Raw genomic sequence first — 24,207 nt, 5'->3', positions numbered from 1 at the left:
CAAATCTAGAAATTATGCTGGAGATATTCTGTATTAGGTCTGTAATTTGAAACTAGAATATAAAGGGACAAGGAAAAGACTAAAAGTGATAAAAGAAATTGGTGATACCAGTACTAGTTATTTAAATTTATTTTTTATTTTTAAAAACATGTTTAGGCAGAGCCTAAGAGGGAAATAAATATTTGGTATATCCGTTATTGGATGAAATAAATGTATTTTGGGCATGACTGAAAAAATCACTTTTTGTGAAGGCAATTCTAGCTTTCTGTTACCTTATAAGACCTCAAAGAGATGTTTTCCTCATGAAAAGATTTCTTAATAGATTGAGTTGACAACTTTAACTAATAAAGGACTAAGGTGGCTATCAGTCTCATTAACTGGAGTGTTCTTAGGGTAGGAAATGTTCTGTTGCACTGCTGGTCTCAGAAACGTCCTGTTTGCTATACTTTACCTCTCATGTTTTCTACAAGACCAGAGAAATTCCTCTTAAAGTAGAGATCTTTGACTCTATAACCTGAAGTTTTAAACATTTTGAAAATAAGTGTCGCATTCATTTGTTGATTCTTGTACATGCCTTGACTGGGGATTGAACCTGCAACCTTGGCATATCTGAAAGATGCTCTAGCCAGCTGGACAGGGTTCATTCCTTGTTTTTGATACAGATGCAGTCTTACATTTTACTATGAAAAAGCAAATATTGGTTGAACATGCCTTATTTTTAAGCTGAATATACATGATATTAGGCTATATAAAACTGGCTTTTTTTCCTTTAAAGTCCATCAAATTTAATGTGCTTTAATACAAATACTAGTTAATATAGCAGCTAACATTTATTAAGCACTTACTGTGTGTTGGACATTATATAGTATTAAATGGTTAATATGTATTTATCATCTATAATTCTCACAACAGCTCTTGAATTGGGCTTTTAAAAAAATTTTCAGCTGTCTGAAATCTGTTTATGCTACTTGAAAGAGGCCCCAGTTTTTATGTGGGGATTATCTCATTTATTTTTGGTTCACATCATTTGGGGTCTTCCGTGCTTCCCCTTACCCTCCAGGGATAGAGGCTAGCCCATATCAGATAGTGTTTTTGCTTGTGGGTCACAGTTAGAGATTTCACCCAGAGGTAATCCCTGGTCTTTGGCTTGAGGATCTGGAAGAGGCTTTTGCTTCTTCTATTGGCTTGACTCTGAGGAAATGAAATGGAGTTATCGAAGCCATTTTGTCACTGGGCAGTTTCTGAAAATGAACAGAGAACAGAGCCTAGCCAACAAGTGGAGAAAAAGAGCCCTGATGATGATGTTCAAGCCCTGACTCTGTCTGAAACAAGAGCTACATGGAGGACTTTTACTTATTTGTGTAAGCCAGGTTGAATTGGATTTTTTATTACTTAAAATTGTAAGCTCAACATTAATCATAGTGTCCAGCTGGAAACAACCCAGATGTCCTTTAACCAATGACTGTATTAACCTAATGTAGTATACTCACACAATGGAATATTATTCAGCAATAAAAAGAATGAAATACTGTTACATGGTATAACATAGATGTACCTTGAAGACATTATGCTAAATAAAAGACAGTCATAAATAATCATATATTATTCCACTGACATGAAATGTCTAGAACAGGAAAATCCATAGGGATGGAAAGTAGAGTAGTGATTGCCTGTGGGGTAGGGGAAATGGGGGTGATCGTTGCTTAATACAAGTTTCTTTTTGGGGTGATGCAGCTATTCTAAAATTGTGGTGATTGTTGTACGACTCTGTGAACGTACTGAAAGTCAATGAGTTGCATACTTTAAATGGAATTATAAGTGACTAAAGCTGTTAGTTAAAAAATAAAAAACAAAGAATTCTAGCAGATAACACTGTTATTCTCATTTTGCAGGTGAGAAACCATAGGAACTTTAAACAGTAGCCCATTGTTGAGAGTTGGTGAGTTCAGAGCTGGGATTCAGAACCAGTTGTCTGACTACCAAGTCCAAGCTTAGAGATGTGCTTACTGCTTTTTTTCAAAGATAAATAAGACTCATTCTTAATGGAACTTTGGAGTTGGGAGTTCCTTAGCAATTGCTTAATCTAACCCCTGCATTTTAGTGATGAGAACATTGGACCTCAGATAATTTGGTAACTTACTTAAGATTGTCAAGTTAATTAGTGGCAGCCAGGGATTGATGATTTACTCACAGACAGGCAAGTAAATAACTAACAATGATAAAAAGTGGAAGAGATTGAAAGCAAATAGAAGTTCAGGAATTGTGCTGTGTAAAATATGGGAAGGATCAATTATTCTGCTGACTAACCAAGGAATTTTTGTGGAGACCATTACATTCTGAGGGAATAGCTGGTGAATAGGTATGAGTGTTGGGGAGAGAGTGAGATGTCCTGAATGTCTCAGCATACATGTAGAGTGCACAGCAGGATGCAGATGGTGATTCAAGTGGAAGAATCATGACATGCCATCAAGGTAATGTTAGGGAATTCTGACCTTCTCTGTAAGCATTGGGGACCATTGAAGACTTTTGAGGAGCTGAGTAGCACAATCACCTATTTGAGAAAGATAATGGGTGCTATGTGAGGGGTAGATTGAGATGGCAGAAAGTGAAGATTTGGAGATAAATTTTAGCATGCTTTCACAGTGATCCAGGTGTGAGAAGATGGGTGATTGTGTGAGGAATGGAAGGGAGAGGATGGATATGTGAGTGTCCACAGATGGAATTATTAGGACTTGGCAGGTGGTTAGAAGTGTGCTAGACTGTGTGTGAGTTAGCTGTGTCCTGCTTGCCAGGTGTCCCTGGCACCCAGCACAGTGCTGGATACATTTGTCTAAAGCAAAAGGGGAAGATTTTAACATGACTTTGGATATCTTACTCTCTGACTTTGAAGATTTTTGTCTGTTAGCGACCACGGGAGAAACAGCAGGTTTGGGTAGGGAAGGAAGAAAAAAATGTAAGGAATTAAGGGGAGAGGGAAAATATTTGGATTTTGTTGAGTGTGAGATACTTGTGAGATACTCATATGGGGTTGTTGAGCTGGAGAGATTGGGGTCTGTGACTCAGATGAGAGATAGAGTCTGTCACACATTTAGGAGTCAGTCATATGCAGAAAGGTCATCATTGAAGCTGTGAGAATTAAGAGACAAAGACCACCCTGACCAGTGTGGCTCAATTCTCAGTTGGTTGTGTGTTGTACCACAAAGGGAAAGGTTGCCCGTTTGATTCCCGGTCAGGGCATGTGTCTGGGTTGTGGGTTTGGTCCCCAGTTGGGGTGCATATGAGAGGCAATCAATTGATACTTCTCTTTCCCATTGATGTTTCTCTCTTTCTCTCTCCTCCTCCCTTCCCTTTTCTCTAAAAATAAGTAAATAAAATCCTAAAAAAAGAGAGAGATAAGGTCCAAGGAGAAGTCTTCAAGGACAACCTACATTTTGAAGGGGCAAGGGGAGGAGTAGCAGAGAGACCTGAGGAGAACCATGTTATTAGTTCTTTCTCTGAAAGCAAAGAAGGGGAGGGACAGTGTTCCCTTCTTTTAGATGAATGTTGTATGCAACATAGGAATAAGTGAAGACTGGTTAAAATAGACAAATGTCATTGAGTAATGGTGTACTCCCTCTTGAGAAGTGTGTGTGTGTGTGTGTGTGTGTGTGTGTGTTTAAGAAACTTTATTTTCCATTACCCTTATTTCTATTCTGTTAAGAGTTTGTGCAAACCAGCTTAAGATCACTCAGGGGTTGTTCCTACCCATTCAGTGGCCTGTGCAGTGGGGGCTGCAGATCAGCCTGCAGTGGCAGGCTGAGTGCTCCAGTCTTCAGTGGGAACCTGCTGAACAGGCACAGAGGGCACCTGCGCCTTCAGACCAGTCAGCGACCTCAGGCTTTGCAGCAGTGAACTTGGGAGCTGGAGCTGTCTGTTCATCCTGAAATTCCTCCTTGGTCACAGCCTTTTCGGCAGTGGCCTGCTTTTCCTTCTCAGTCTCTTCAGGATCTCTGTAGCAGTAGAGATCAGACAGGACCTCCCATTGGTGTTCACGGGAGATGGTGCTGCTCATGTGCAGAACTTCCCGGGCCAGCATCCACCATGTCAGACCCACTGAGTGACCCACCTTATCATTGCAAAGGATGGCGATGTCCACATAACCTAGAGGAGAGTGCGTTACACAGAGCAATGGTAGGCAGGTTAACATTGGACGCCTCCATGAGAGGCTGGTGGTCAGGCCTAGGATCAGTAACCACCAGATGTCTCGGCTCCAGGAAGGCCTCCTGGATCTGGGTAGTGAAGGTGCCAGGAGTGAAGCAGCCAGCAGTAGGAGTGGCTTCAGTGGCAGCAGCAGACTTCAGCACAGCTCACTGGCCAGTGTTTCTGGACTATGTGACACTGACATCAGTGGCGTTCTCAGTGGCAACAACAGGACGGGCTGCCAGCAGAACTTCTTGTGGGTTCTCTTCAGATTTATGATGTAAATGCCATCACTTTTCCTTTTGTAGATGTCCTGCTCCATTTGGAAGTCAAGGTTGGTGCGACCTAGATAGGTTCCTGTGGAAGGAATTTGAGGACAGCCTCCTCGTCCATTTGCAGGACATCGAGACTTTTGGACATTGTGAAAGTTTCCGCTAAGTTAAATGGGAACTGAGAACAATGCTATATGAGCTCCTCTCTGGGTAGTGCAGAAAGGAGAGAATTGGGGGATTTTTAATGCATGATTGTAAGTCTGGGGTAGGCTGCTAAGGAAGGGCAGATTAAAGAAATAAAATAATTAATGGTGAACATTTATTGAACCTTCACTGCCTGTTAGGCATCATGGAATTCTGGACACATTCTTCCACTGAATCCTAATAGTGACCTAACAGGAAAGGTAAATGGAGAGAGTATTGTAAAATGGTGAAGTTATTTAGAATGAAGTTATTATCTGTCTTATTACAGATGGTAAAACTGAAACTGAGAAATTGCCCTTTAATCCAGGTCATGCTGCTGCTGCTTCTTTTAGATTTTATTTATTTATTTTTTAGAGAGGGAAACGGAGGGAAACAGAGGGAGAGAAACATCGATTGGCTGCCTACCACATGCCCCAGCCAGGGACCTGGCCCACAAAACCCAGGCATGTGCTCTGACTGGGAATTGAACTGGTGACCTTTTGGTTTGCAGACCTGTACTCAGTCCACTGATCCTCACCCACCAGGGTTTTTGAGCATGTTTTTTAAGGCTAACTGCCTCAGTTTCCTCATTTGTGTAACAGGAATAATTAAAATATCTCATGGGGTTACTGTGAGGATTAAATAAGAATTCATGTGATATACATATTTAGTATAACAGCTGCACATATTAGGCCAGGTATTACTGAATAAATAATAACTTTAAGTCTCTTTTCTTTCTGGTTGAGTCTTTTCTGCTCTTTCTTTCTTGGGCTTTAGCCAGTATTTGGCCCTAGACTTTCACATGGTTATTTTTGAAGGATTCCTGATTATATAGGGTATTAAGGTATGGATATACTTCAGTGGTGTTATTACTGCTGCCCTCCTTCCCATTACTTCATGGCAAGCTCAAATATGTTTCTTTAAAGAAAACCTTCTGTTTTAAAAAATATATCACCCAATTGTACAGAACTGGCTTGGTCAGAAAATATTTCAAACTATTCTGTATTAAATAGTGAATTACTGGGTCAAGCAGTTATAGTCTCATTGATATTAATATGTGTCATTTGTATGGGATAATTTGAAAATGTTTTGGGTTTTCTAATTTTTTGTTTGAAGGAAAATTTTCAATTGCAATGTACTTGTACTTTTTATGAATAATTGAAACTTTTGGGATGTCTGTTAGTGATAGTTTAGAGTTAATTGCAGGTTACTACATGTGACTTTTTCTAATAGTACAAATAACATACATATCCTCCTCTTAATTCTTATAGAAATCAGAGTTTGTTTTTGTTTTTATTGTGAAATATACATAAGGAAGACATTATTTTAACCATTTTTAAGTGTACATACAGTTCATTGTCATTAAGTACATTCGCATTGGTTTGCAGTCATCACCACCATCCATCTCCAGAACTTTTCAATCCCAGATTCATATTCTGTACTATCAGACACCAGAGTTTTACTAAACATTTTCTTATGAGGCAGTACTATGACAACAATTGATTTTTAATTTTGAAGATGACAATTGATTTTTAATTTTTAAGATGACTGAGTTAAGATTTATTGCACTGCTACTTGTTACAGTTGAAAAGTACAAATTGACTGTATGTATTGTTAAAATATATTTGTAGTACATATCTTGTGAAGGTTCCCAGATATCTTATTTCATATAATATTTAAAAGAAAGTTTCAGTAGTAGCAAAATATTATGGATTCCTCTTTGGAAATGATTGTAAGTAATTTATACATTAAGAGTTTTAAGTTCTCTCTTAAAAAATCTATTTATTTACTTATTTTTAGAGGGAGAGGAAGGGAGGCAGAAAGAGAGGGAGAGAAATACCGATATGAGACAGAAGTATCCATTGATTGCCTCTCACATGTGTCCTGACTGGGGACTGAATCTGCAACCCAGGCATGTACCCTTGACCGAGAATCAAACCAACAAACCTTTCTATGGGATGATGCATAACCAACTGAGCCACACTGGTCAGGGCTTCAGTTCTCTTTTGAAAAACTTACATCAGGTTTAGTTTACAGACAGTTTTCTGTCATCTATGATAACTAATTTATACATACTTTTAAAAAAATATTTTATTGATTATGCTATTACCATTGTCCCATTTCCCCCCTTACTCCCCTCCTCCCTGTACACCTCCCACCCACATTCCCCTCGTTCAGTTCATGTCTATATGTCATACGTTCTTTAGCTTCTACATAACCCATACTATTCTTATCCTCCCCAGTCTATTTTTTACCTACCATCCATGCTACTTATTCTCTGTACCTTTTCCCCCTCTCTCCTCTTCCCACTCCCCTGTTGCTAACCCTCCATGTGATCTCCATTTCTATGGTTCTGCTCCTGTTCTAGTTGATTGTTTAGTTTGTTTTTGTTTCTGTTTTTTTGTTTTAGGTGTAGTTGTTAATAATTGTGAGTTTGCTGTCATTTTACTGTTAGTATTTTTTATCTTCTTTTTCTTAGGTAAGTCCCTTTAACATTTCATAAAGTAAGGGCTTGGTGATGATGAACTCCTTTAATTTGATCTTATCTGAGAAGCACTTTATCTGCCCTTCCATTCTAAATGAAAGCTTTGCTGGATAGAGCAATCTGGGATGTAGGTCCTTGCCTTTCATGACTTGGAATACTTCTTCCCAGCCCCTTCTTGTCTGCAAGGTTTCTTTTGAGAAATCAGCTGACAATCTGATGGGAACTCCTTTGTAAGTTACTGTCTCCTTATCTCTTGCTGGTTCTAGGATTCTCTCCTTCATTTTAATCTTGGGTAATGTAATTATGATGTGCTTTGCTGTGTTCCTCCTTGGGTCCAACTTGTTTGGGGCCCTCTGAGCTTCCTGGACTTCCTGGAAGTCTATTTCCTTTGCCAGATTGGGGAATTTCTCCTTTATTATTTGTTCAGGTAACTTATCCACTTGTTGCTCTTCCTCTTCCCCTTCTGGTATCCCTATAATTCAGATGTTGGAATGTTTAAAGATGTCCTGGAGGTTCCTAAGCCTCTCCTCATTTTTTGGAATTCTTATTTCTCCATTCTTTTCTGTGTGGTTTCTTTCTTCCTTCTGGTCCACTCTATTGATTTGAGTCCCAGTTTCCTCCCCATCACTAGTGGCTCCCTGTGCATTTTCCTTCATTTCACTTAGCATAGCCTTCATTTGTTCATCTAATTTGTGACCAAATTCAACCAGTTCTGTGAGCATCCTGATCATGAGTGCTTTGAACTGTGCTTCCGATAGGTTGGCTATCTCTTGGTCACTTAAAAGTATTGGCTCTGCCCTGGCTGGCATAGTTCAGTGGATTGAGCGTGGGCTGGGAACCAAAGTGTCCCAGGTTCGATTCCCAGCCAGGGTATATTCCTGGGTTGCAGGCCATAACCCCCAGCAACCGCACATTGATGTTTCTCTCTCTCTCTCTCTATCTCCCTCCCTTCCCTCTCTAAAAATAAAAAAAAAAGTATTGGCTCTGAGGCTTTCATTTGTACTTCCATTTGAACCATTTTTTGGGGGGGCGGGGGTCTGGTCACACCTGTTACATAGTGAGGGGTGGAGCCCTAAGTGTTCTCCAGAGCAGGGCAACCCTGTTGCTGTGTTGTGACATTGTATGTGGGGGCAAGCTCCAAGAGGAAACAGTGTCACTTGCTCCTTTCTCCGTCAGATTTCAGTCCCTTCCACCGCTTCCCCCAAGCTAACTGGGCTTTTGTGGTGCTGATTCCTGTATGGGTGGGCTTGTTTATGTTCTAGGACCCTGTGGGTCTCTCCAACGCACTCTCCTGTGAGGCTGAGAGTCTCTCCCTGTTCCTCAACCCCCATAGGTGTCTTTAATCAGTGTCCCGAGGTTCTGTTTCCCGGCGCTAGGACCCTGGGTTGCGGGGTCTGTCTCATTGCCCAATTTCGCCTGCTTTATCTGCTCGCATATATGGTCCGGACAGCCAGGCACCTTACTTGCAGTGCCTTGCATCACAGTCGCTGCCTCACTGGGTCTGCCAGCCGCCTGGCCCGCTGAGGTCTTGTGCTCAGGATGCCTTATGCACCTGGGATGCGTTATGAGCCGGGTGCCACTGCTTTTTGTGCCGCCATCTCTCTCAGCCCGACTGCTGGACTCCACCCCTCCTACCGGTCTGGATGAATGTGTATATTTTAACTCCTTGGTTGTCTGACTTCCATACAGTTCAATTTTCTGTGAGATCTGGTTGTTATCTTATTTCTAAATTGTTGCTGACCTTATTTTGGTTGTGTGAGGAGGCACAGTGTGTCTACCTACACCTCCATCTTGGCTGGAAGTCTCCATACTTTTTTTATTGTGGAAAATAAACACTACCTACAATTTACCATGTTATCCATTTTAAATGTACAGTACAGTAGTGTTAACTATATGCACATTTTTTAAAATCCTCACCTGAGGACATGTTTTCATTGGTTTTAGAGAGAGAGGAAGGGCGGTGGGGAGAGAGACATTAATGTGAGAGAGAGAAACATTGATTGGTTGTCTCCCAAATATGCCTCAATGTGGGATTGAACCCGCTACCTAGGCGTGTGCCCTGACTGGGAATTGAACTGGCATCCTTTTGGTGCAAGGAACAATGCTCTAACCAAGTGAGCCATTCAGCCAGGACTGCATATTTTTGTATAACACAATTCTAGAACTTTTTCATGTTATAAAACCAAAACTCTACACCTGTTTAACCACAACTCCCTCTTTTCCTCTCATTGTACCCTTGGCGAACCACCATTTACTTTCTAAGAGTGCCATAAAAAATAAGCAGCAGAGCCCTGGATGGTGTGGTTCAGTTGCTTGGGTATCATCCTGCGAAGTGAAAGGTCATGGGTTTGATTCCATCAGGGCATATGCCTAGATTTTGGTTTGGTTCCAGGTTGGGACGCCTACGAAAGACAACCAGTTGATGTTTCTCTTTCGCATTGATGTTTCTCTCCCTCTCATTGTCCCTTTCCTTGCCTCTGTAAAATCTATAAGCATGTGTTTGGGTAAGGATGAAGAACAAATAAACATTTGGTTATTTAAAAAAAAGGGGAGCAGCAGAAATTTGAAGCTTCATGAATGCCATAGCTGTGAGTTGGAATGTGGCTTTTGCATTGTTTTTGGCAGTACTGGAGAGACATAGAGTTCATTGACCTCTCATGCAACACTTTTTGGAGTGCCTTCTATATGCCAGGTACTGGGCAGAGGTGACAGAGAGGAGTCATTTTCCACTTGAAAGAGTTATGTGATAATCAGAATGATGTCTTCACTTTCCAGGACAATGAAATGTTGCAGTTGAGAATATTAAAGATACAGTTAAGAGTAGTTTAAAGTTTAATAAGAAGGTTGAGATAGTAACTGATGATGAAAAATATTCATTTCTTGAATGTTGTAAAAATTTTAAAACCCTATGTGAGTCATCCCAGGAGGAATCCCATTCCCCTCCCCCCAGCTTTTAATACAGTAAATACTTTTAAAGATTTTATTTATTTTTAGAGAGAGGGGAGTGGAGGGAGAAAGAGAGGGAGAGAAACATCGATCTGTTGCCTTTCTTACATGGTCCAATTTTTAAGACTTAGGTACTGATAAAATATTGTGTTCATCTTAATTATCACGAATTGTATACACATTTACCATTTTGCAGCAGTGTTATTGAGAGTCATGTATCATTGAAGCCATCCTCACAGGCTTCTTCCTCCACCTCTCACTGCCTCCCTATGGTCTTTAGTTCATTAATTTGTGAAACATTTTACCCTCAAGGCCACTTGAGAGCAGGTTTAGGCTTGGAGAAAGTGTTTTCAGGGTCTTTAGCAAAGGCTGGCTACACATTAAAAATATGTCATTTGTATTTGGGCTTCAGAAGATGAATTTATTCCCTAATTTCTTTTTAGCTCTGTCTGTCTTTTTCCTGTTCTATGCTTTTATACCATTTTATTATGTGCCTCCTTCTTTGTTGATTTGGAGCTTACCTGCTTTTCCACATCCAGGTCAAATCTATAGCTGGGGTATGTGGGAGCTGTGTGGGAGGAGTAGGGAGAGTGTCTGAGGTTCCAATGAGAAGAGCAGCATGTGAAAAAAGGCATGGAGTCAAGGGAACAAGACGATTCCGCAAATAATTTGGTATGTCCAGATTTAATGTCTTTGTGGGAAAGTGTTGGGAGATGAGACCAGGGTGTTAGGCAACATTTATATTATGAAAGATACTTTCTTATACCAGTGCATTTTAAAATCTTATTACTTATAAGATTCATCTGGGCTAAAACTCTTTTGGCCCTACCCCCAGAGATTCAGAGTCCAGGTGGCACTGAAGGTGGGGTGGATGACTATGGCTGGGTTTACGGGTGTGAATGAGGTGAATGCAGGTTTTGAAGGCCTTGATGTGTGGCTTGAGGATCAGTAATTTTAAGATTCTTCATCAGGAAAGTGAATTTTCCAGAATGCATTGGAATGAGGAGAAATTTGAGGTAGTAAGGTAAGCTAAGAGGCTGTTATAATAATATGAATTCAGCCTTATTCCAGAAATTACTTGAATTGGTGAGACTTCAGACTTTGGACAGTAGCAGTAGGAAAAGAAAGAATTTGGAAATGGAAACAAAACTCCTGACATATGGGATAAAGAGTATGAAAAATGAGGAGCTATAAAGTAAGTTGTGTTAAATTATAGAATATGCAAAGTGATATTTGCGTGAACAAAATTAAAGTTTGCTTTACTTTAGGAAAGAAGTAAATTTTATACATGATTTCCTTTTTGCACTTCCTGAAATCTTGTTCTCAAATTCTGATTTGTTACAGTTTTACTGTTTTGTTGAATGGTTTTACTATTCTATTTTTATATACTACTACAAACCCTTTTGGAATTACATGTGAAATAAATGATGCACATCTTTATTTGGCATATTTTAATAATGAAAGTGTTGGGAATGAACCCAAATTTCTAATTCTATTTTTGTTTTTCTTCATACTTTGTTTTTGTTTTAGATTTTTACCATTGATTGACATAGAATTGACATACAGTAAACTGCACACATTTATGTTTCTGATGTATGAATACACCTGTGAAACCATAACTGCAGTCTTGATTATAAACATTTCCATTACTCCCCCAGATATTCTCCTGCTACTTTGTAATCCTTCCCTTCTGTCTTTTTATTTCCCAGTCCAGTTTATTGTACAACCATTGATCATCTATCATGTAGCTTAGTTTGCATTTTCTAAAATTTATCCAGTGGAGCCATACATTGTGCCTCCTGTTGAGTCTTGCTTTTATTCAGCATATTTTTTTTTGAGATTTATCCATTGTGTCAGCATTTTAATCCTTTTTCTTGCTGATTGGGGTCACATTGTACTGATATACCACAATTTGTTTATATTTGTTGATAGACCTTCATGTTCAATTTTTGGCCTTTATGTGATGTCCTGCTGGTGTGGCTCAGTTGAAGAATTGTCCTATAAGCCTGGTTGTGGGTTTGTTTCCCAGTCAGGGCATATAAACTAGGTTGTGGGTTCAGTTCCCAGTTGGGGCACTTGATAGAGGCAACTGATTGATCTTACTTATGTCGATGTTTCTCACCCTCTCCTTCTTTCTAAAATTAATAAGCATGTCCTCAGGTGAGGATAAAGAAAAAAGCTATGGTGAACATTTGTGTCTATGCCTTTATATAGACATAGCTTTCATTGCTTTTGGGTAAATAGGTGTGGGACGGCTGGATCATATAATAGATGTACCTTAATTTTTTTTCCACAAGTGCCAAATGTTTCCTAGAGTGGCTGCACCATTTTTCCCCCCTTCTAGATATGTTTGAAAATTCATTTCCTTCATATCCCTGCCAACACTTGGCATGGCCTTTATTTAAAAAAGAAATTTGGTGTTCTAATAGGTGTGTGGACATATCTCATGTTTTAAATTTGCATTTTCTAATAAGTAATGCTGCTGAGCATGTTTTCATGTGCTTATTTGCTATCTTTAGATTTTCTTTGGGGCAGAATTCTTGTTTAAATTTTTCAACAATTACAACAAATTGGGTTGCTTGCTTATTATTGAGCTTTGAGAATTCTTCTCCATATTCTGGGTACAAGTCCTTTATCAGTTGCGTGATTTACAAGCCATTCTATAGTTTGTCTTTTCATTTTCTTGATAATCTTTTGAAGAAGAGAAGTTCTTATCTTGATGAAGTCCAGTTTACCAAAATTTTCTCTTGTGCATATGCATTTAGTATTGATTTTAAGCTATCTGTGCCCAACCCAGCCTCACAAAGATAGTGTTAGGTTTTCTTCTGGATGTTTATAGTTTTAACTTTTACTTTTTCCATTTTGAGCTAATGTTTGTGCCTGAAACATATCAATTAACTTTGTGGACCAAAGATCATTTTTTAAAAAACAGATGTCCAATTTTCCAGAACTTTTTATTCTTCAGAAGTTTTTATAAAGAATATTATCCTTTCTTTATTGGTTTTTTACCTTGGTTGAAAATTGTGTTCTATTTATGGACTTGACTCTTTTCTGTTGATCTTTTTGTCTTGATGCCACACTGTTTTGTTTATTGTAGCTTTAATGACTCTTGATGCCAGGTGGTATGTCTTTCAGATTTGTCCTTTATCAAACTTTTTTTGTTTGTTTATTTTTATTTTATAATTCTAGGTCTTTTGTATCTCTCCATGAATTTTAGGATTGACTCATCAGTTTTTACCAAAAAGTGCTTAGTTTGATTAGGATTGTGTTAAATCTATAAATAAATTTGGAGAGAATAGAAATGTTAACAATATAATGTCTTTGGTTCTTGCGCATGATATATTTCTACATTCATTTAAGTTGTCTGTAGTTTCTTTCAGCAACATTTTGTAATTTTCAATGTATAGGTCTTGCACATCTTTTGTTAGATTTATCCCTAAGTATTTAATATTTTTGATGCTGTTATTACTGGTGTCTATTTTTTAATTTATTTTTTTTTTACTTTATTATAATTACAACTTACATAAATCATGGTCATAATTGTGCATTCTAGAATTAGATTGGGATTTAAATTGTAGCTTTGTGATTTTTTTGTGTGACACAGATTGGGCAAAAATCACTCAGTCTCTAAACTTGTTTTCATCAGTAAAATGAAGAATGGTTAGAGGCTGTGTTTCTTGACTTTGGCACTATAGATGCCAGTCTTAGCTGCTCAGCCTGACAATGAAAAAGTCTTCAAACATAGTGAGATGTCCATGGGCATTGGGTGTGGCTGGTGAGGGGCATAGAAATCACCTCTAACTGGTTGAGAAGCCTGTGAGGGTTAATTTGATATCTGTGAAGTGTTTAGACTAGTAGTCCATGTCAGGCATTAATTGAATGACACTGTATCATACATTCTTCAAGTTGTTTACTTTAAATAAGAATAAGCTTAGAAAGTATAGCCTTTGGAAAGAAATTATTTAATTATGTCTTAGAGTCCAGGGAAAGTTTGATAAAGAAGTAATTCAGTTTGGGGGCTTTATTACAGTTTGGCAAGGTATGTCTAATTACATCTCTGCATGGCAATCAGAAAGAAATAAGGAAATGAAGGATTATTAAGAAATTAGACTGTAGTGTTCATATCTGTATGGTGCTACCATATACAATTCAGCAATTATGTTCAAAGAAATCATTCCAAGGAAGCAAGATATTTGAATTGTGTTCTATTAGAGCAGGTGATTTAAAAATCTATTCATGTAATCCACCATATCAATAAGCTAAAGAAGAAAAATCATATGATCGTATCAATAAATAAAGATGATGGGGCCTGGAAGACATGATGGTACTGAGAAAAGGAGACCAGAGCAAGAGAAAAGGAAAGAACTATCAGGTTATACATGGCAGCTAACTGGATTATTTGTGATTACATTTATGAAAGACCCTCCCCAGCCTGGAAGTATTAGGGGAAACATATTTGAGGTGGTTGAGGTTCAAAAACGTGGAAGTAGAAACCATCAAAATCTGAGTTATTGTTATGAATGTAATTCCTAGTGATACCCACAGCCTGAAGGTGAGACATGGGAAAGCTTGTGTAATACATAGGAAGTTTTTCATATATTAAGATTCTACTTTTGTTGTACATTTATTTTCACTCTTACTCCACACAAGTTCTTCCAATTGCACTTTAAAAAAATTGTATTTTATTGTTTATGCTATTACAGTTCTCCCAGATTTTACCCCTTAGTCCTCCTCCACCAGCCTCCCCCCACCTCCTCTGGCAATCTCCACACCATTGTCCATGTTATTGGTCCTGCATATATGTTCTTGCTACTCTATTTTCTATGCTGTACTTTTCATCTCCATGACTATTCTGTAAGTACCAGTTTGTACTTCTTAATCCCTTTACCTTTTTCACCCATCCCCTTGGACCCCCTTTTCATTGGGCAACCATCAAAACATTCTCTGTATCTTATGATTATGTTCCTGTTCTGCTTGTTTATTTTATTTTTTAGATTCAATTTTTAAAAAGTATGCCAATGACTTTTTATATCATCAGAATATATCCAGGCTTAGTTATATGCTTTCAGTGTTTTATATTTCTTGATGCTAGATAATTCTCTGCCATTTTGATTAACTTTTTAAAAAAGATTTTATTTATTTTTAGAGAGGGGAAGGGAGGGCGAAAGAGAGGCAGAGAAACATCAGTGTATGGTTGCCTCTCTTGTGTCCTTAATGGGGAACTGGCCCGTAACCCAGGCATGTGCCCTGACTGGGAATCAAACCGGTGACCCTTTGGTTCACAGGCCTGCACTTGATCCACTGAGCCACACCAGCCAGGGCTGATTCAGTTGTGGACAGATACGTATTTATCGCCATTTTATTGTTCATATTTTTAATCTTATTTTTTTTAAAGAAGATCCTTTAACATTTCATGTAATACTGGTTTAGTTGTCATGAGCTCCTTTTGCTTTTTCTTATTTGGAAAGCTCTTTTTCTGTCATTTGGTTCTAAATGATAGCTTTGCTGGGTAGAGTAATCTTGGTTGTAGGTCCTTGCTTTTTAGGACTTTGAATATGAATATTTCTTGCCAGTCCCTTCTAGCGTGCAAAGTTTCTTTTGAGAAATCAGCTGACAACTCTTATGGGGGATCCCTTAGGTAATAAACTGCCTTTCTCTTCTTGCTAAGATTCTCTTTTTGTATTTAACCTTTGGCCTTTTAATTATGATGTGTCTTTGAGTAGGCCTCTTTGGGTCCATCTTGTTTGGGGCTCTCTGTGCTTCTTGGACTTGTATGTCTATTTCTTTCACCAAGTCAGCGAAGTTTTCTGTCATTACTTTTTCAAATAGGTTTCTAATTTCTTACTCTTTCTCTTCTGCTTCTGGCACCCCTATGATGTGAATGCTGTTATGTTTGAAGTTGTTCCAGGGGCTCCTTTCACTATCTTAATTTTGGGGGATTCTTTCCTCTTTTCGCTGTTCTGATTGGTTGTTTTTTGCTTTCTTATGTTCCAAATCGCTGATATGACTCTCAGTTTCATCCATTCTACTGTTGATTCCCTATAAATTGTTCTTTGTTCTTTATTTCATTTAGTGTATCCTTCATTTTGACTGGATCTTTTTTATGTTGTTGAAGTTCTCACTGAGTTCCTTGAGCATCCTATAACCAGTGTTTTGAACTCTTCATCTGATAGGTTGCTTATCTCCATTTTCTTTAGTTCTTTTTCTACTGTTTTGTTCTGTTCTTTATGTATCAGGTAGAGCTACTACATCTGTCAGGCTTGATAGAGTGGCTTAATGTAGTAGGTGTCCTGTAGGGTCCAGTGGCACAGCCTCTCCAGTTATCTAAGGTAGATACTGAAGGTCCACCCACTGTGTGGGTTTTGTACACCCTCCTCTTGCAGTTGAGCCTTCATTGCTTTTGGCACGTCCAAGGTCAGCCACACTGCCTAAGTTCTGTCTGGGGTCACACAGTATTAGCTACAAAGTGATCTGCATATGGTTGTGCTGGGATTGTTCTGGGTTTGGAAATCAGCTGACAAATTTTATGGGGGATCCCCTTGTAGGTAACAAACTGCCTTTCTCTTGCCCAGGAGAGGCCAAGCTGTGAACTGAGTGCTGCTAGTGCCAGGCCTGGGGCACTTAAGTGAGAGATACAGGGCTGACTGAGGTCAGGTGCTTCTTGTTTTGAGAGAAATTAGGAAAATCTGAATCATGGGCCAAGACAAGGCATTTGTATAGAAAAACCACAAGAAACAGCTTGGGTTATCCTGAAAGTTGGGAGGAGTAGGGCATCAAAATGGGACATGGCCTCAGGTAATCACCAGGGTGGGCCAAACAGTGTAAGGTAAATTGATGGAGACTCATATATGGTGCCTGCCTGCTGGCCATGTGGGGGGAGGGCTCAGAAAAAGAACAGTGGTCTCTGCCTGCCTTTCTGTCTGGGAGAAAGCTGACCCCAAGCTCTTGCCCTGATGCTGGATAATTCAGTTCCTTCCCATATGTCTCTGATGCCTTTCAATCTCCTACCCTGGTGCTGGGTTTAGAAGGAGTGAGTCCAAGTAAGTCTGTGCGTGTGCCCTTTAAGAAGTATTGCCTCGGATTCCAGAAGCTTCTGTTTTCCTCAACCTCAATCCCCACTGAGTTTCACAGCCAGAAGTTATGGAGACTTACCTTGTCACTGCAACCCTGGGCTGCTGGGCCTGGTGTGAGGCTACAGCCCCTTGCTCCTGAGATACCCCTGCTGATTTTTATTCACCACATGTGGGTGTGAGACCAGCCTGTTCTGCATCTCTGCCCCTACTACCAGTCTTGATGTGGTTTCTTCTTTAATTCCATAGTTGTAAAACTTCCATTCAGCTCAGTTTCTGACAGTTCTGAGTGATGGTTGTTCCATAGTTTAGTTTTAATTTTGATTGCCTGTGTGAGTAGGCAGCTGTGTTTAACTATGCCACCATCTTGACCGGAAGTGTCTCCAGTTGCACTGTTAAGTCCATCTTTTCTATTGCCTCTGGGATAGGGAATGTGTTCATTGACTGTTGTCTTTCTTTTATTTTTAATGCCCTTCTTTTCTCTAGCTCCTTTCTCATATCCATAACCAGGTTTAATTAAATTGCTGCCATTTACAAAAAATCTCACTCTGTTTTTACTTTGTATAAGTAGTGGTTAAAAGAGTGAATTCTAGGGTCAGACTGCCTGGCTTTGAATGTAGTTCCATTATTTGCTAGCTGTGTGTTCTTTAGCAAATTTTTGGCACTTCTGTGCCCACATTTCCATACCTGTAAAAACGGAATCATACTATTCTTACTTTATGGGTTATTGTAAAGATTAAATGTGTTAGTATTTGTAAAGCTTTTAGAACAGCTCCTGGGAGATAGTAAGTGCTTTATGTGGTTGTTATATAAAAAATAATTAATTGGTCAACCCTTAACTTATAGTTTATTAACTCTGAAGGTCAAAAAACCCTCTTAATTACTAAATTTAATGAATTTTTAAGTTCTTAGCTAATTTGACCTTCCAGCAACACTTGACACAGTAGACCACAAGGTTCTTTTTGGAATTCTTTATTTCCTGGGTACCTTTTTTCTGGTTCTTTCCATAACTTTCTAATATTTTCTACACAGTTTTCTGTATAATTTCTTTCTGTTTCTGTCTTTGGTTCTCTTTCCATCTCATAATATAAAAAGACCCTTCATAATTAAGAAAAAAAGAAATTAGACTGTTATGTACTTTCTTTTGTGTTACATATTTCTTATGTGGTTTTATTGCTTTATGTCAAAGGTTTTTGATTTCCTGAATATAAGTTAGAAAAGTCATGTATTTCAAAGTACAGACTTCACCTTGCCTGGGGGCATGTGTTGTTTCTTTGCTGTTCATCATTCATTATCTTTTGAATAGACCACCCTAATTTCATTTTTCTGAATCCTGCAGTATTGAGAATGCCAGGGGAAGTGCCAGTAGGGGGATGCAGGGTATCCTCTGTGCTTCCTTAGTCCAGAGGCAGATACCTGACAATCTAAATGTGACATTTCCTTCCTGGAATTTGAATCCCGTGCCAAGTGACTGAAGAACTGCCCTCCAGGAACAGGGGCCAAATGAGGCTTGGAGATTGTCCAGGATGCTTACTTCCTAACCTTTTTATCCGTAGATATTTAGCCTTCCCTTTAGTTCTGTGAGCTCCCCTGTAACTTTTTAACTTTTCTCCTCCTTTTTTTCCCTGAATGAAGTTGGTTATAACACATTGATGTTTAACCTTTCTCCCAAGTAGCTTAGGCTAAGGGCTCAGAATTGTTTTAAAAACTGATGTGTATGTACTTTTTATACATATTATTTTATCTGGGTTTCCATTATATTTCTTTGCTTTTCTTTCTAGTGAAGGGCTATTTTGGGAGTATAAATCTGGTCTAAAAAATACCATTTTATGTGACTGAAATAAACCTGAAGACCCCCAAACGTTGTCTGAAATCTTTTTACTAAAAGATGAAATTACACTGACTAGTTTTTGTTGGCGAACAGGACTTCCATGACTAATTAATGCAAGAATGGACTGGAGGAGCAAGTTTGAATATGTCTCTGCTGAAAATTCTTTGTAAAATAGGAATAGAAAGACACTTTCTTGAAATCATTAAGAAAAAAATCAGTCTTGACATGATAGCTGTGATCATGGTAAATGTTATAAATGTTACCATTCCCATTAAAATCAGGAACAAGATACGGTTGACTGTTCTTCATTGTTGTGTAGTGTTATTCTAGAAATGTTAGTGCAGTCTGACAAGAAAACTAAAACAGAACTTATACAAATTAGAAGGAAGCAAAGGTATTATTTTCAGATGATAGACTACTTGCAAAATCCAAGACTATTTTGAAAATTATTATAATCAAGTAGAGTTTAAAAAAGTGAACTGTTCCAAACAAAAAAAAATTGAAAAATTTCAGCAATAACCTATTGGATATGTAATTTAAAAAATCCTACCCTGACTGGCGTAGGTCAGTGGATTGAGCGCGGGCTGGGAACCAAAGTGTCGCGGGTTTGATTCCCAGTCAGGGTACATGCCTGGGTTGCAGGCCATGACCCCCAGCAACCGCACATTGATGTTTCTCTCTCTCTCTGTCCCTCCCTTCCCTTTCTAAAAATAAATAAATAAAATCTTTAAAAAAAATCCTGTATACAGTAGGATCCAAAAATAATAATTCTTTTTTGTGATTGAGGACATTTAAGCAGAGAAGTTGGACAATTTACTTAATTAGAACATGAGTGGTTGGTTAATGTCAGTCCCTGAGACTCTTAGGTGAGACAGATCACTTTAAAAATCTTGTAACAATTTATTCAAAAATAAAATTTCAAGTCATTTACTTTTGCCTCATAATAATATTAGATTAGTACTTTGTTTATCTTAAGTAAAAACTTATTTTCATGTTTTGGTTATAGGAATTATATTTAAAGGGTTTTTTTTTAATTATGAGAAATTTCAAAGTTAGAGATTGAGCTAATAGCATAATAAATTTCAAGTACCTGTCACTTAATTCAGTGATTAAAATTAGCTCAATTTTTTGTGTCTGTTTCCCTTTTTTGTGAATATATTTAAAAGCAGATATATTATTTCATCCTTATATACTTTCATATGCATTACTGTCGCAGCCCAGGCTGCTATAACAAAATAATGATAACTGGGTGTCTTAAACAATAGAAATACACTTCTTTCTTCAGAGTTCTGGAGGCTTGACGTCCAAGATCAGGGTGCCAAATTGGTTGGGCTCTGGTGAAGGCCCTCTTCCTAGCTTGCAGATGGCCTACTTCATGCTGAGTCTTCCTTGGAAAGTGAGATAGTTAAGTTCTTTGATCTCTCTTCTTGAAAGGGTAGTAATACCATCATAAGGCTGCCCATGACCTCCTCCAAACCAGATTACTTACCAAAGGCCCCATCCCCAAATACCATCACAGTGGGGATTAGGGCTCCAATGTGGGGGCACACAATCAGTCCGTAGCAATCAATCACTGTGTATATTTTCTTATACCACAATGCATTATGTCTAATAAAATTAACAAATTTTTTTGTCATCTAAAACCCAGTGTATATGTACATTTCTTCAGTTACTTTTTATTGTTGATTTGTTAGAATTGGGATCTAAAAACAAGTCCATGTGTTACATTTGTTTATTTTGCTTTTTAAATTTGGTTTTAAAAACCAGTGGAAGGGGACAATGAACCTGAATGAATTGTGTGTTAAAAAAAAGGAGTAAGGAGTAGGGACTGCTGTACAGTAACATTTAAAATGCGGAATAAATGATATATGGAATTTTTTTATTTTGTAAAAAGATGGCAATACTCTAAGCTCTATAATCCCAATATTTGGGAGAACTGGCACAATAAATATTTGATTGTAAAAAAAAAATTTTGAAGTTAATTAAATAAAACTATATTTCTCACAAATTATGATGGTATTTTAGTTTTAAAACAGTTCCAATACACTAATGAAAAACTTTTTAACCATTTTTTAAAGGATTTTAGTTATTTATTTATTGAGACATGGGGAAGGCAGGGAGAGAGGGAGAGAAACATCAATGTGCAAGAGAGACATCGATTGGTTGCCCCTTGCACACTCCCAGCGGGGGACCTGGCTGCAACCCAGGCATATACCCTGACTGGGTATTATTGAACTAGTGACCTTTCGGTTCACAGGCTGGTGCTCAGTTCACCAAGCCACACCATCCGGGGTCACTAATGTAAATTTTTATGTGAGGATATTGTTAAAAGTCAAGATAGCATTAGCATGCTGTAGCTTTAAAAACTTCTCCAAGGCTGAATTTATCAAAGTAGTTTAGTAAATTTTTCATAAAGAGCATTACTAAGATATTTTCCACTCTGTTTTATGTGAACTGTAGTAAATATTAGATATGAAATAATATTCAAATATGAATTTAACCAGTAGGTGGCAACAAATCAGTATCTGAATTTATTTTTAAGAACATTTCAGGCAAAATAGTATAAGTCATAAACAAGGTACATTTGATTTCTTCCAAAAATAAACATTTTGTGTTTATGTCCTTTATTTATTCTTCTTTTTTTTTTCCATATATTTTTTTAAATACTTTTTTTGAAGATTTTATTTATTCATTTTAGAGAGGGAAGGGAGGGAGATAGAGAGAGAGAGAGAGAGAGAGAGAGAGAGAGAGAAAGAGAGAGAGAGAGAGAAACATCAATGTGCGGTTGCTGGGGGTTATGGCCTGCAACCCAGGAATGTACCCTGGCTGGGAATCGAACCTGGGACACTTTGGTTCCCAGCCCGCGCTCAATCCACTGAGCTACGCCAGCTAGGGCTATTTATTCTTCTTAACCTGAAAAATTGATACAATTTTTATTTTTATATGATTATTATAGTTCATTTTAAAGCTGTGATGGAGTTTTTACAGTATTTTTATTGTATTTTTTGCTTTACTATTTATTCTCCTATAGCCTCCTCCACTCACTCCCCCATGGTCACCACATTGTTGTCCCTTTTCATGAGTTTTTTCCTTTCTCTTTTCCTTTTTCTTTTTTTTTCTTTTTTTTGCTGTATCCTTGCACTCCTTTCAACACCCACTCCTCCCCCCCCCCCCGCCCCCACCCCCTGGGGCTGTCAGCCTACTCTGTATCTGTGAGTCTGTCTTTATTTTGCTTGTTTGTTCAGTTCATTAGATTTCACATATGAGTAAAATCATACGGTATTTGTCTTTCTCTGACTGGCTTATTTCACTTAGTATAATGTTCTCCAGGTCCATCCATGCTGTCTCCTGTCTCAAATGTTAAAATGTTCTTTTCTCTTTTCCCGCCCTCCCTTCCTCCTTTCTTCCCTTTTCTCCTTCCTCTCTCTCTCTCTCTTACACTTGAGTACTAATTTCACAGTGTAAATGTACCATAGCTGTTTTATCCACTCATCTTCTGATGGACACTTGGGCTGCTTCCAAATCTTGGCTATTACAAATAACACTGCAGTGAACACAGGGGTGTATATATTCTTTCTAATTAGTGTTTCAGATTTCTTCCGGTAAATTCCCAGAAGTGGAATTGCTGGGTCATAAGGCAGTTCCATTTTTAATTTTTTGAGGTAACTCCATAGAGCTTTCCACAGTGGCTGCACCAATCTGCATTTCCACCAGCAGTGCATGAAGGTTCCTCTTTCTCCACATCTTCACCAACACTTGTTTGTTGATTTATTGATGATAACCATTCTGACTGGTGTGTGGTGGTATCTGATTGTGATTTTAATTTGCATTTCTGTGATAATTAGTGATGTTGAGCATCTTTTCATATGTCTATTGGCCAGCTGTATGTCCTCTTTGGAGAAGTGTCTGTTCAGGCCCTTTGCCCATTTTTTAATTGGATTGTTTGGTTTTTTTGGTGTTCAGTTTTAAAAGTTCTTTATAAATTTTGGATATTAACTCCTTATCAGATGTAGCAGTGAATATGTTCTCCCATTCAGTGCGTTGTCTTTTTATTTTGTTGATGATTTCCTTTGCTGTGCAAAAACTTTTTAGTTTGATGTAGTTCCATTTGTTTACTTTTTCTTTTGTATTCTTAGTCTGAGGAGATACATCAGAAAAAATGTTGCTACAAGAAATGTCCAAGATTTTACTACCTATTTTTTCTTCTAGGCTTTTTGTGATTTTGAGTGTAACATTTAAGTCTTTAATACATTTTGAGTTTATTCTTGTGGCATGAGAAGGTGGCCTAATTTCATTTTTCTGCACATATCTATCCAATTTTTCCAGCACTGTTTATTTAATAAACTATCTTTAGTCTGTTGTATATTTTTGCCTCCTTTGTCAAATATTAATAGACTATAAAGGCATGGGTTTATTTTGGGGCTCTCTATTTTGTTTCATTGATCTGTGTTTCTGTTTTTATGCCAGTACCATGCTGTTTTGATTACCAAGGCCTTATAGATAATTTGGTATTAGATAGTGTGATTCCTCCAATTTTATTCTTCTTTCTCAAGATTGCTATTGCTATTTAAGGTCTTTTTGTGGTTCCATATAAATTTTTGGAATATTTGTTCTAGTTCTGTGAAATATGCCATTGATATCTTGATAGAAATTGTATTGAATCTGTAGATTGCTTTGGGTAGTATGGCCATTTTAATAATGTTAATTCTTCCTACCCATGAACACACTGTATGTGCTTCCACTTGTTTATATCCTCTTCAGTTTCTTTCTTCAGTGTCTTAGAATTTTCCGAGTATAGGTCTTTTACATTCTTGATTAAATTTATTCCTGCATATTTTATTCTTTTTGAAGCAGTTGTGAATGGGATTGTTTTCTTAACCACCCTTTCTGATCGTTCATTATTGGCATATAAAAATACACCTGATTTCTGGATATCAGTTTTGTGTCCTACTACTTTACTAAATTCATTGATCAGTTTTAGTAGTTTTTTTGATGGACTTTTTAGGGTTCTCTCTATACAGTATCATGTCATCTGCAAATAATGACAGTTTTATTTCTCTAGTCTGGAAGGCTTTTTTTTTTATTGTATTTTTTGGGAAGCTCTTTATCTCTCCTTTGTTTTTAAATGACAGCCTTGCTAGGTAAAGTAGCCTTTGTTGTAGGTCCTTACTCTTCATCACTTTTAATATTTAATTCTAATCCCTTTGTCTTAAAATGTTTCTGTTGAGAAATCAGATGACA

General features: G+C 37.9%; 1 protein-coding gene and 1 pseudogene across 7 annotated transcripts in view; one reads left to right on the top strand and one right to left on the bottom strand.

Annotated features, from left to right (window-relative positions):
* The window catches only part of SRPK2 (SRSF protein kinase 2), a 240,576-nt gene that overhangs the window by 17,813 nt on the left and 198,556 nt on the right, over positions 1 to 24,207 (top strand). The gene's annotated exons all lie outside the window — the stretch shown is intronic.
* On the bottom strand, positions 3,320 to 5,052 carry LOC118497099 (annotated as a pseudogene).

The sequence above is a fragment of the Phyllostomus discolor genome, chromosome 10 (genome assembly GCF_004126475.2).
Source record: "Phyllostomus discolor isolate MPI-MPIP mPhyDis1 chromosome 10, mPhyDis1.pri.v3, whole genome shotgun sequence".
Taxonomy (NCBI): domain Eukaryota; kingdom Metazoa; phylum Chordata; class Mammalia; order Chiroptera; family Phyllostomidae; genus Phyllostomus; species Phyllostomus discolor.
Note: the sequence above shows the minus strand (reverse complement) of the source record. Positions and strands in the feature narration are given on the sequence as shown.